The 12,357-nt window shown below is 49.7% G+C and overlaps 1 long non-coding RNA gene across 5 annotated transcripts in view; it reads right to left on the reverse strand.

Moving 5' to 3' along the window:
* Positions 1-1,487: 1,487 nt before the first annotated feature.
* Positions 1,488-12,357, reverse strand: part of LOC137211638 (uncharacterized) — a 28,573-nt gene continuing 17,703 nt past the window's right edge. For 3 of the 5 annotated variants that reach the window (XR_010937169.1, XR_010937173.1, XR_010937172.1), the window contains 2 exons: positions 1,892-1,985; positions 1,488-1,694 (listed from right to left, as the gene is read on the reverse strand). This is a non-coding gene — a long non-coding RNA (uncharacterized lncRNA). Of the gene's footprint in view, positions 1,695-1,891; positions 1,986-9,691; positions 9,829-12,357 lie in introns of all 5 variants that reach the window. The other 2 variants (XR_010937171.1, XR_010937170.1) reach the window with 1 other exon arrangement.

Raw genomic sequence — 12,357 nt, forward strand, 5'->3', positions numbered from 1 at the left:
ATATTTAAGAACAATTTTCAAGTCCTTTTCTGGCAGCTCTCGACTACCCTTTGCTCATGTTTCTATTGGGTTGTGGAGCTTTTTCATATTGATTTGTGAATTCTCTTTATTAAGGAAATTAGCCCTTTGCCAACAGTGTGAGTTACAAATGTTTCCCTAGCTTGTCAGCTGTACTTGGACTCGATTTATGGTGCTTTCTTTAAATGCAGACTTTTTAAAATGTAAAATAAAATTTATGAAGAATTCTGCTCATTCCCAGCTTTGCCTCCTTTGGTGAAATGCTTGCTAGGGTGGAGAGAGATATAGGTCACAATAACATGACCTTGGGTTCCAACCTGGGTTCTTAATAGAAGCACAGGTTCTAAACAAAGGAAGGTGATAGTCCTATCCTGTTCTGATGCCCCATCTCAAGAGATCTTTGGACAAAGGGGAGCAAGCTCAGAGGAGGGTAACCAAGAGGGTAAATAGGCTTGAAATCAAGTCACATAAGGGATGGTGATGGAACTGTGTCTTTGACCTTGGAGCAGGTCGTTGTCTATGAATATCATCTTGGGCAATGGGACTTTCCACATTATGCAAAACCAGGGCCTGTGATGGAAGCTCTGGGAAGCCAGAGTGTTAGATAATGGGGCTCTTTTTAAGGCAGAGCTGTCTGAAAGTAGAATGGCCTCCTTTGTGAGGAAGTGAGCTTCTCGTCTTTAGAGATATACAAGCCAAAACTAGATGACCACCTACAGGAGATGCCCGGGGTTAGATCAGATGCCTTCTCAAGACTTCTTCTAATCCTGAGAGCCTATAATTCTACAAGACAAGGAATCTTAAAATTCTTCACTTTACAGATGAAAAAAGGCAGGGGTGCGGTGTGGGAAACTAATATGCATTGAGCACCTACTTTGTGCCAGGTACTTTGACACATAGGACCTGATTTAAAAGGATAAGGACCAAAGAGGTTGGGCCTTCACTGAAGGCTGCACAGCAATCTAGTTGCAGAGGCAGAACTGGAACCCAGGTCCCCAGACTCCAAATCTAGAGCTCTCTCCACTGAATCATCTGTTCTTGTTCGAAATTAAATACATGTTTATTGCATACATACTCTGAATGAATATTAATGTGGCCAATGAGAGCACATTACATGCAAGCTATAAGCAGAGTCACAGGGTCTTTGCTCTGTAGAAGATCACTGCCTACTTAGCAAGTACAGTCACCATCTCTGCATTGCCTGGCTCCATGTGAATGTTGCCCTCTGGAGTTGTGCAATGTGGTAGCCCTGGGTGGAGCTATAATGAAATAAGAGGCAGTTTGGTAAGTGCTCTAACAAAAATGTGTATACAAAGTGCTACGGGAACATAGAAGACATGATTAGTTCTACCCGGGAAGGCAATCCAGGAAAGCTGCCCAGAGGAGGTGACATCTGAGTAGAGCCTTGAAGGATATGTAAAAGAATAAAAAACAAAAAAGACTCATTTCTGTATTCATTCCACAGACATTTATTGAGCAGATCCAGGTCGCCAGGAAGAGATGAATAGTTCACAGTGCAGTCGTGCGGACAGACACAGTGCCAATAAAGTTGCCAGAGTGTAAATTCAACAGTGGAGACACACTCATGGTGCAAAAGCGAAGGTAATTCCTTCTGGAGTAAAGTGAGGACAGGGCGGGGGCCTGGGAAGGCTCCTGGAGAAGTGAGGCCTGAGATTCTGGGGAGAGAAATAGAAAATTTCCAGGCTGACGATTAGGGAATTGAGAGAGATGGAAAGGCGTTCCCAGCGAAGGGAATGGCCTGTGCAAAGTTTCTGAGTCACCTTCAGAGATCCACAGCAGAGCGTAAAATGCTGGGGTGGTGGGCAGCCAGGTAGGAGGTAGAATGACATACAGGCTTTGAGGCAGGACCTACCAGGTTTCCGGATGAATAGGGAGACGACGTTGGTGCGCATTAGGATTTAGCAGGCTTAGCAATCTTCCTTCAAAGCCGTGCCCCGGACTGAGAGCTGGAAGAGAAAAGTGTGAGCCATAAATCCCCAGTTCCTCCTCCTGTGCTGGTGCTGCGGAGCCGGGAGTCTCGACGGCTCTCCAGTCCCACCGCTGCGACCCCGGCTAATCCAGCCTCCTGGCCCATCTGACACACACTTCCACTTAACATTTTGTTAGCGACTCTATAAACGAGCTCTCCCTGACCTTCAATCCCTGGCTAATTGCTGGTTTCATGCACAAGACTAGCTTAATTTTACGTGATAATTACCTGAGAGTGGCGATACATATGGCATTGCATGTTCGAAATGTCAGGCCTGGAAAACTACCAAGTGGCCATAGTCAGGGGCAAAAGGAGGAGGCAGCTGGGCGACGGGGGCCTTGGAGAGGCAGCCAGGGGACAATGAGGCCACCAGGGGAGAGGGGAAATGCCAGGTGCAGATGAGCTCTGGAGAACTGGGGCTCCAGCCTGCAGTAGGTCCCAGAACCCTCTGCTGGCCCAGCTCACCAAGGGGCACGGGTCAGAGGGGCAGCACACGCATTTCACGGTCACACGTGCACACGCACACACACATCGCAGAGAAACACGGACCAGGTCAGAGGCACAGCTCATGAATGCTCTCGGTCACCCACCCAGCAAATGCTCACAGAGCACCTAGTACATGCCAGGCAGTGTGTGGACACCTGCACCGGTTTCAAATCCCCACCCCACTCAGAGAGCTTGGGAACACTCGGAGGGCAAGTTTGGGTTTGTCACACTTATCTGGAAGGATGCTACTGGTACTGCATAAGCCAGGTCCAGGAATGCTAAGTGGCTGGCAATTCCTAGCACAGTCCCATTCGATAAAGAATTGCCCACCCCTGGGAGTTCCCCGGCGGTCCAGTGGTTAAGACTCGGTGCTTTCACTGCGTGGGCCCCAGTTCAATCCCTGGCTGGGGAACTGAGATCCCGTATGCCCTGTGGCGCGTCCAAAAAAAAAAAGAATTGCCCACCCCAAACCCAGCTGAGAACCCCCAGCTAAGCCAGGCCACAGTCATGAAGAAGACAAGGGGCCCCAGCCCTCTTGGAGTTTACAGTCGGGGGAGGACCATGATGGCAAGGGATTACAACGCATGAGACGTGATTAAGAAAGAGGACTCAAGGGCTTTCCTGCTGGTGCACCGGTTGAGAGTCCGCCTGCCGATGCAGGGGACACGGGTTCGTGCCCCGGTCCGGGAAGATCCCACATGCCGCGGAGCGGCTGGGCCCGTGAGCCATGGCCGCTGAGCCTGCGCATCCGGAGCCTGTGCTCCACAACGGGAGAGGCCACAACAGTGAGAGGCCCACGTACCGCAAAAAAAAAAAAAAAAAAAAAGAAAGAGGGCTCAGGACATTTAGCCGGTGGACTAACAAAGTCCAGCATTCAGAAAAAAACCTTAAAAAGCACCATGCGTCTCCCCAGCATCTCCAGTTCATGCCTAGTGCAATGCTTGGCACAAAGATGGACAAATACCAACTGGTAGCCGTGTGTCTGTACGACGTGCCACACACCTGGGTGCACACGTGCTCTACAGAGGGATGCCCTGGGTTCACTTTTTTCTCATCGTTCCAGAATACACAGCAAGGCAGGTGGGGGGCCAAGGGTGGTAGGACAGGAAAGTATAGGCCGAGAAGGAGAAAGGGGGCCCCTGGCCAGCTGGGAGGGCCTGTCCCTGGGAGGCATGTGTACACACCCATTCACACGCACACAGGCCACAGGATAAAGTCAGAAGCACAGTCCCCAGATTAAGGTGAGTTCTAAAAACCCCTTTAGCCTCCTCACCCGTAGAATCGTGCACTCCTGAGCTGTGCTGGAGTAAATTACTTGCTTAATGAGATTTCAATTAACAAAAACAAATTAAAATCACTTTGGTAATTAAGCTGTTGTGAACCTCGCCAGCAGCTCTCCCTCAGACCTCAGATATCCACGCGGAGGGGGCTGGGAATGGGGTCCGCTCAGCAATGCTGCGGAGGCCTGGGCAGAGCCGGGAACTCCCCGCCCTGGGGCATCCACTCCAGGAACCACAGCTTCCTGGAGCTGTTCTGCCGGCACCAAAAATGTGGGTGGGAGGGAGGGGGCAGCACCTAGCAGCTAAATTTAAATTCAAGTTGTAGCCCTGCCACTTGGCTGTGTGAGCTGGGGCATGTTAGTTGGCCTCTCTGAGCCTCAGTTTCCTCATCTGTGAAACGAGGGTAATAATGGTGCCTATATCGTTGGGTTGTGGGAGGATTAAGTGAATGGTGCATATAAAATATTTAGAAGAGGGCCTGTCCCGCAGCAAGGGCTTTTTAAAAAACTTTATTTTATTTATTTATTTTTGGCTGCGTTGGGTCTTTGTTGCTGCGAGCAGGTTTTTCTCTAGTTGTGGCGAACGGGCGCTACTCTTCGTTGCGCACGGGCTTCTCATTGCGGTGGCTTCTCTTGTTGCGGAGCACGGGCTCTAGGCGTATGGGCTTCAGTAGTTGTGGCATGCAGGCTCAGTAGTTGTGGCGCATAGGCTTTGTTGCTCCACGGCATGTGGGATCTTCCCGGACCAGGGCTCGAACCAGTGTTCCCTGCATTGGCCGGTGGATTCTTAACCACTGCACCAACAGGGAAGTCCCCACGGCAAGGGCTTTTAATCCACTTTTCCCTTTATGGAAAAGTGGGCCATGTGCCCTTCACAGGGTGATCTTTCCAACCTTGCAATTCGCATTGTCCTGACCCCCAAGCCCCTCCAGGGCAGCCCTGTTCCTCTGAGTTAGGTAAGTAAGGATCTACCACAGAGGTCCCCTTGGAGGTGAGGTTTCCACCAGGTTCTGTCTCACCCTGGACCCATCTCTTTCCATTAGAGCCAGAAGGTCAGATCTGGGAGCTATAAAGTTTTTTTATTCCTAGGTGGCCTGGGAAATACTCCTTTTCTTGGGTTGCAAAATCACCACATCCTCCCACATGAGAAACCTGAGAGTCAAGGTAATGTAGGGACCACTGGCCTCATTCTACAGATGAGGAAATTGGCTTAATGACTTAGCCAGTGGTTGAAAGGAAAGAACAGTTCTCAGTGCTGTCACAAATACACATATTTAGTCTTGTGAATTTTGAATAATAAAATTTTAGTTTCCATTTTTGAGTCACTTTTGCTACCTTCATTCAGAGAGACTAAAACAGAAAATTAAAATTTTAAATTTATTATTCAACATTCATAAAACTAAGTAAGTGTATAATAAATCTAAATCAGGTTTTGAATGATCTCTTTGGTTTTTAAAGTTTGTAGGACTTATATTTTTGAAGTTATTAAAGCAAAAATTGCACTAAGCCTTTTGGGATAGATATTCATATTATATAGGTGTGTTATATATATATATAACATATTTTATTTATGTAATATGTATATATATATAAATATACACACATCAAATTTTTCTCTGTAGTGGTTGAAATTACAGATGGTTTTATGCGTTTATTCACTCAACAAATTTTTTTTCATATCATTTAACTTAACAGCAGCTTTTTTAGTGCCCATGAAGTGCCACAATCAGCAAGCCAGACTCGAACTTTGTTTCAGGGAACTTACAAATTGTTGGTGAAGATGGACATTGGAGGGCTTCCCTGGTGGCACAGTGGATAAGAACCCGCCTGCCAATGCAGGGGACATGGGTTCGAGCCCTGGCCTGGGAAGATCCCACATGCCACTGGGCAACGAAGCCCGTGTGCCACAACTACTGAGCCTGCACTCTAGAGCCTGTGAGCCACAACTACTGAGCCCACGTGCCACAACTACTGAAGCCCGCGCGCCTAGACCCCGTGCTCCGCAACAACAGAAGCCACCGCAATGAGAAGCCCACACACGGCAACGAAGAGTAGGCCCCGCTCGCTGCAACTAGAGAAAGCCACACAGAGCAACGAAGAACTAAAAGCAGCCAAAAATAAATAAATAAATTTATATTAAAAAAAAAAAAGATGGACATTGGACATGAAACAATGAGGTGAATATTCCAGAAAAGGAAAGGCAGGCCTTGCAGCCTATTACAGAAAGGGCACTCCTGGGGGTGGGGGTAGGGGTCTGCAAGAAACATTTATTTCTTTTGTAATTGGACTAAAATAAGACAATTTATATACGCATGTGTGTGTGCATATATATATATACATATACGTAATATTTAAATTAATCCCAAGAGTCCCATAACTAGTTAGTAATAGAACTAAAAGTAGACCTAAATGCCTTCCAGTTCCCAGGTAAAAGTGGTCCCACCATCTGTGCACTTGTCAGACCAAGGAGTTGTCCTATTCACACATCCATGCCACACAGAGGTGCACACACATGCGCCAAACAGGTCTCAGGTCAATGGGGGTGGGCGGTCCCACCCTCCCGTCATCTGTGGAAGAGGAGTCCAAACCCTGCTTGGCCTGAGCAGCTCCCCCCCTCCCTGCCAGGCTGACCTCTAGCTCTCTTTCAACCTGCCCTTTCAGCCAGGCCAAGGAAAGAACACCCAATACCCACGACATCCCCCACCTGTTCCTCTGACTCCCTGAGAAGCAGCGCTAACCTTGCAGCCCCTCCCCTGCAGCCCCCTCTGCCCTGGGGAGAGAGAGGGCAGGCTGCCATCCTCCCAGTACCCAGTTCAGGTCAGGGCTGCTAAGGCTGTGACGGCCCCCATCTGGAGATGCGGCCAGAAGGGTCGTCCTCTCCCCACCCAGACTCCATGTGTCATATTTTGTGCTGACTTCAGGCAACCAAGAGAGGAGGACACAGAATTGTACTTTCCAAGTAGCTGGAAACCCTTAATCAATGTTAATTGGCTCTAATTAGCATATGTTAATTAATGATATTTACTACAAATTAAAGGTATGAGTGCTCCCAGAGGGTTTCCTGTTCATCCAATTAGTGCCAATTAGTTGCAATTAACATGTGTAAATGAGATTTCATTGAACCCAAAACAAACAGCACAGAATCTCTCAGATTCCCTCTTGCACCTTTTCACTCGGCCAGGGATTGGGGTAGGGGTGGAGGGTGAGAAGTGAGGTGGGGGGAGAGAGAAAGAGAGAGACCCTTGGGCTGACCTGGAGCAAGAGGCTGACTCTCCACGCACCAGGGAGGAGAGAAGGAAGAGCCAAGTTGGGCCAAGCAAGCTATTGGACAAGTCTGGTTGCCCTGAGGGCAGTCTCCCCAGGCCTTGACTTTGCTCCCGAGGGCCATGGGCCATCCCTTGGGCATCTCTGTACCTGCCAGGGCCTCACCCAGTGCATTGAATATAGTAGGTGCTCAGTAAAAATTGGCAGAATAAAAAGTTGGTTCCTTTGCATCAAGGGCCAATACCTTTAGGTATAAAACTAAAGGATGTGTGGACCAGGAAAACATGCAGGGTTCTCTTCTCCATAACATCTTCCCAAGAGCTCTATCAAGGAGCAAGACACTGTTTACCTCTATGACATCATTTTAATGCAATCTGTGTATGTCTGTGGAGATTTTGCTTTATTGCTAATGTTGCTATTTCCTAATTTTATTTCCTTTCTATTTAACCACTACCCAGGGCCTAAACCACTGTCACGGTGGTAACTGGATATAAAAACAGCCAGAAGGAGCTACCATGGACAGTGAAATGCTACCCCAACTTCTCCACCCCACAGAAACTTTCATGAAACTGTGATATAAGATCTAGCTCCCAATAAAGTGGTCATTCCTAACTCACTTTGCTACACTTTGCTACCTTCCATTAAAGTTGACATTCATTATTTTAAAATATCTGTTGTTCATTGTGTGTCAGGTACTGTTCCAGGGGCTGGGGAGACAGCAGTGAACAAAACATCTACAAATCCCCGCACTCGTGGTGCTCACATTCCCTCATGTATTATTGCCCTGATGTATCTAGATTTTTTTTTTTTTTTTTGCGGTACACGGGCCTCTCACTGTTGTGGCCTCTCCCGCCGCGGAGCACAGGCTCCGGACGCGCAGGTGCAGCGGCCATGGCTCACGGGTCCAGCCACTCCGCGGCATGTGGGATCTTCCCGGACCGGGGCACAAACCTGTGTCCCCTGCATCGGCAGGCAGACTCTCAACCACTGCGCCACCAGAGAAGCCCCTTGATTATTGATCTGATGTATCTAGAGTCAGAGAGACTTGGGTTCATATCCCAGTTCTGCCTCTTAGCAGCTGGGGAGAGGGGAGGGCAGGGAACTTAATCTTTCTGGGCCTCAGTTTATTTATCTGTCCCATGGGTACAATAATATACCGATCTACCTATCTTACAGTCATGTTATTGGGAGGATTAAGCTTCCTCCCATCCCATTCCTTGGCAGGGCAGAATATGGAGTTAAGCCACAGGGAAGGTAGGACAGAAGAAGGCAAAACTCAATATGAGCCCACAAGTGAAAGTCTGATTAACTCTACATCAAGTCATCTCCTTATCTCCCCCATGCCTTATTAAGTAAGTAGGGCAGGGAGGAAATAGGTTCAGAAAGGGAAGTGCTTCCTGGGTCATGCAGCTGCTGAGCCCTGACCTCTGCTCCTCTTGGTGTCTCCTCCTCCATCCATGGCCTGTGATGAGAGGCATGAGTAGGGTCCAGAAAGGGTCAGTCCAGCTGGCCGGAAGCTGGGATTGGCCCACGTGTGCCAGGACGAGCCTGGCCCAAGGTGAAGCTTTGCACACCAGGCTTCCAGGACCCCTTCAGTTCATGCAGGCCTCCCTCAGGCCAGAGACCACATCCCTGCAGCTTCTGTCCTCTCTGTCACCATCTCAACTTGGCCCCCCCATGGACCCACGGGCAGGGTGTTCAATCATTTCAAAGTGCTTTACTGTCTCCTTTATAAAGCAAGAGAGCCTGCCTAGATGACCCTTTTCAGACCTTATGTTCTAGGACTTTGGATCTCCTCCGAAGCATACAGGTTCTGTCTCGACATTCACAGCTGACAGGCAACAAAAGAAGCCTTGATTTCCCTCTTCCTTTGGGGATCCCTCCACCTGTGATGGCCTAAATGGGTCCCACTGGGTCCTTTCCTATCTCTTGACAGCATCCTCCGCCCTACCCCAACCTTCTCCTGGATAGTGATGAACCACGAGGCATGGTCCCCAAGACGCCAGACCGGGGGAAAAGCTGTTCCTTGCTCTGATGAAATCAGTTGATTAGGAGGCCAGTGGGAGGAACGGAGAGGGCTGTGTTTAATAAAAAGAGCTCAGCTGGGTTATCTTCCAGGAGGGGTGTGCGGCTGTGTCATGGATGTCTGCATGGGGCCTTCTTGGGGCTCAATATTTCTTCCCCACCTCTGCACCCCACCCCAGGGCCTGTAGGAGATATTGAGGGGGGTCTGGAAACAAGCGGAAAAGACCCTTTTCTGACTGTGTCTCCTTCCAGCAAAAAGAGAACCACCACTACCAGATGCCCACCACGTGCCAGTCACAGTGCTGGGCCATTAACTTGCATTATTTCCGTTTAGAGGGGATGGCATTTGCTCCATTTTCATCTCCAGGTGCCGTGGACATCTTGGGCTGGGCCTGGCTAGCTTTGGGACCGATGATCAGCCGCATTTGGCCATGGAAGGTAGAGCAGGAAGGTTGCACTGAAAGATGAGGAAAACACCACCTGCTGCGTCCCACCCCCCCCCCCGCCCCCCGCCAGCAGGCGCATGCGCGCACGCACACATGCGCCCGCACGCACTGTGCGTGCATGCACATGTCCCCTCCTCTCTCCCGGCCAGATGGACGCTGGCGCTACCAGTTGGCAGAGGATACCTCTAGCGGGAGGAGGCTGCCACTAAGAAGGCTGGGTGAAGACGCTGAAGAAGCTGGGGACAGAGCGGGGTGAATCCTCCGTTTTCAAGGACAAGAATGTTGCCTGCAAACCAGGAGTCATAGGTGCCCAGGAAACTCTAGGATGGAGAAAAGGAACACAGGCGAAGTGTCTGCTCTTTATCCCACTAATGCCTCTTGATAAGTGATATCTCTCTAAAGACAAAGTTCCTGAGATGAAGCTTAACATGGCCACTTCGGGAAAAAAAAAACACCTGTGCTCCAGGAAAGTAACAACAGAAAATAATTAAGGTCTAATAAGGTCAGTGTTCCACCTTAACACCTTTTCAGTTCCAGTTAAAACCTCTACTAATTTGCCGAGAAAAACCAGCCTCACTTGGGTCTTATTATTTGAATCACGTCCTGTCTCTTAATTTAAACGAGAGACTCACATAAGGATTTTTTTATTTTAAATTACAATGCCGACTTTCTTCCAGTTGATTACGGTATGTGACTCTCTGTTGGAAGGCCATTATTTTTTGCTATGATTTACAAAGCATTTAAAGTGAAATCAGTGTAATAAATATTGAAGTATTGTAATAGATAATTCCATATATTTAACGGGAGACACAGTGCAGCCCTGGTTTGGGCAGCCAGGAGAGGAGCAGAGAAAGGATGGGTGGGAGAGTGACCTGATATTCACTCAAAGGGTGACATCTCCTCTTTTCTTCTGGGTTCATTTAGCCAGGACTCACTGAGCCCTCCCAAGGTCCTGCACACTGTACTTGGGACCATGGAGAGTTATGGGATGCCCAAGGCCTATCCTCCAGGTGCCATAGACTCTTTGGAGAGATTCCCCTGCAAAGGAGGGGGACAGTAATGAAGGCCACCAGAACCTACATAAGGAGCCCTGTGCTCGGGGAAGGGGTTCAGCAGAGGGAAAGACCTGTGTGTTGGGGGAAACAAGTCAGGAAAGGCCTTCCCTAGCCTGTCCCCTTCTTTTCCTCCCCTACTCAATTCTTTCCTTCCCTCTCCTTCCCCCTCCTCCTCCCTCCCTGGGCTGAGCTGTCTCTAGGCTTCTGGCTGCAGCCAGCATCTGCTGGCCCCTGAGCTGGCCAAGCTTAGCTCAGAACAAACAGCCCAGTATTCAGAGCCCTGAAAGCCCTTGATGTGGGGAGAGGTGTGAAGGGGGAGATGGTGCACCAGTCTCCGTCAGTGCTCTTGGTATGTGACCTTGGGCTCGCCCCCTGGTACAGACACCCCCAGCCAGGAGATGTAGATACTCCAGGCCCTGCACACGTGAGAAGTCAGATTTGCAGCATCCTGCTCCATTTCTCTCGGCTGGAGTGCAGTATCCGCAGTGGAGCCCAAGACAGCTTCCCCAATAGCCCAACTAGGGAGCCCTCCTACCTGCCCCTGCCCTGCCCGCCCCACCAATCTCAAAAGGCACCCACGAGCAGGTCCCTTTCCAGCTACCCCATGACCTACCACCTCGTGGGGAGCACCCCCTTCTTCCCATCCTCAGAGGCATTGCATGTGGGTCACACATCTGTTCCCACGTGGGCTCTGCTCCCAGGTTCCTGGCTTGATTCAGAAACTCAACACCCACCAGTGAGGGAGGCACGCAGGGGGCACCAGCCTATGGGTTGGTCCCAACAACACACCCCTAGTGCAGGCAGCGTGCTGTCTGCAGAACTATTGGAGCACCGTGGAGATCTTAATAAAGGTTTTGTGGACTACACAGTGCAGGCTTGTGATGGAGCGTGGGTAGCTCATGCGCACACACACACGTTTAGGAGATCCCATAGCAGGAAGATGTATTATCCCTTGCCTTTCCACCCCAAGCCTGAACCCAAGCCCCAAGTCCCTAGCTCTGAACATATTCCACCGTAAATCCCAGGAGGGAACATACAGAGGGAAAGGAAGCAGCAGAAGGAGATTTACAGCAAACTTGCTTCCTGACACCTCTTTGGCCCATCCCATATAATAGCAGTACCAGCAGATAAATCACACAGAGTCTCAAGGGGCCTTGCCCTTGTCCTTGTGGGGTCTTTGGTGGGAGTCAATAGTACATGGTCAGAGGGATTCACCCAGCTGCATTCTCCATGACAACATCAGTCCCATATGGCGGGGGGGGGGGGGGGGGGGTGGGGTCAGCGCTAATCCTTAGAGTATGAGGAGGAGGAGAATGAGGGTAGAGGGCATTAGCCGTCATCACCCAAGAGAGAGCGAGGCATTAGAGATTCAGCGTGGGCTTGGAGCAAATCCCAGCTCCAGTTCCTAGTGGTGTGACTTTGAGCAAGTTGCTTAACCTCTCTGGGCCTGGGTTTACTTCTCTGTAAAGGCAGGACATAGAATATCCACCTGACAGAATAATGTATGCCAAAGTGCCTGGCATATAGCAGTACTCAGAATAAGGTAACTATTCATAATCACAAACGTTTCCCCTCATCTAGGACACAAAACACTGTAGTAGTGTTCCCAGCAGAGAGGACTGAAGACAGAGAGCCGGGCCCTCTACAGAGATGCCACGCTGCCCCTTTCCTCTCTGGCTGTTTCAGCATGAGGTTAGAAAGGCGGGGCTCACAGTGTAACTGTGGGCAGGTTTCTTCCCCTCTCCGGGCTGCAGTGCCCCACCTGTAAAGTGAGGGGGGTGGAAAGTCTTTAAG

The sequence above is a fragment of the Pseudorca crassidens genome, chromosome 19, assembly GCF_039906515.1.
Source record: "Pseudorca crassidens isolate mPseCra1 chromosome 19, mPseCra1.hap1, whole genome shotgun sequence".
Lineage (NCBI taxonomy): Eukaryota > Metazoa > Chordata > Mammalia > Artiodactyla > Delphinidae > Pseudorca > Pseudorca crassidens.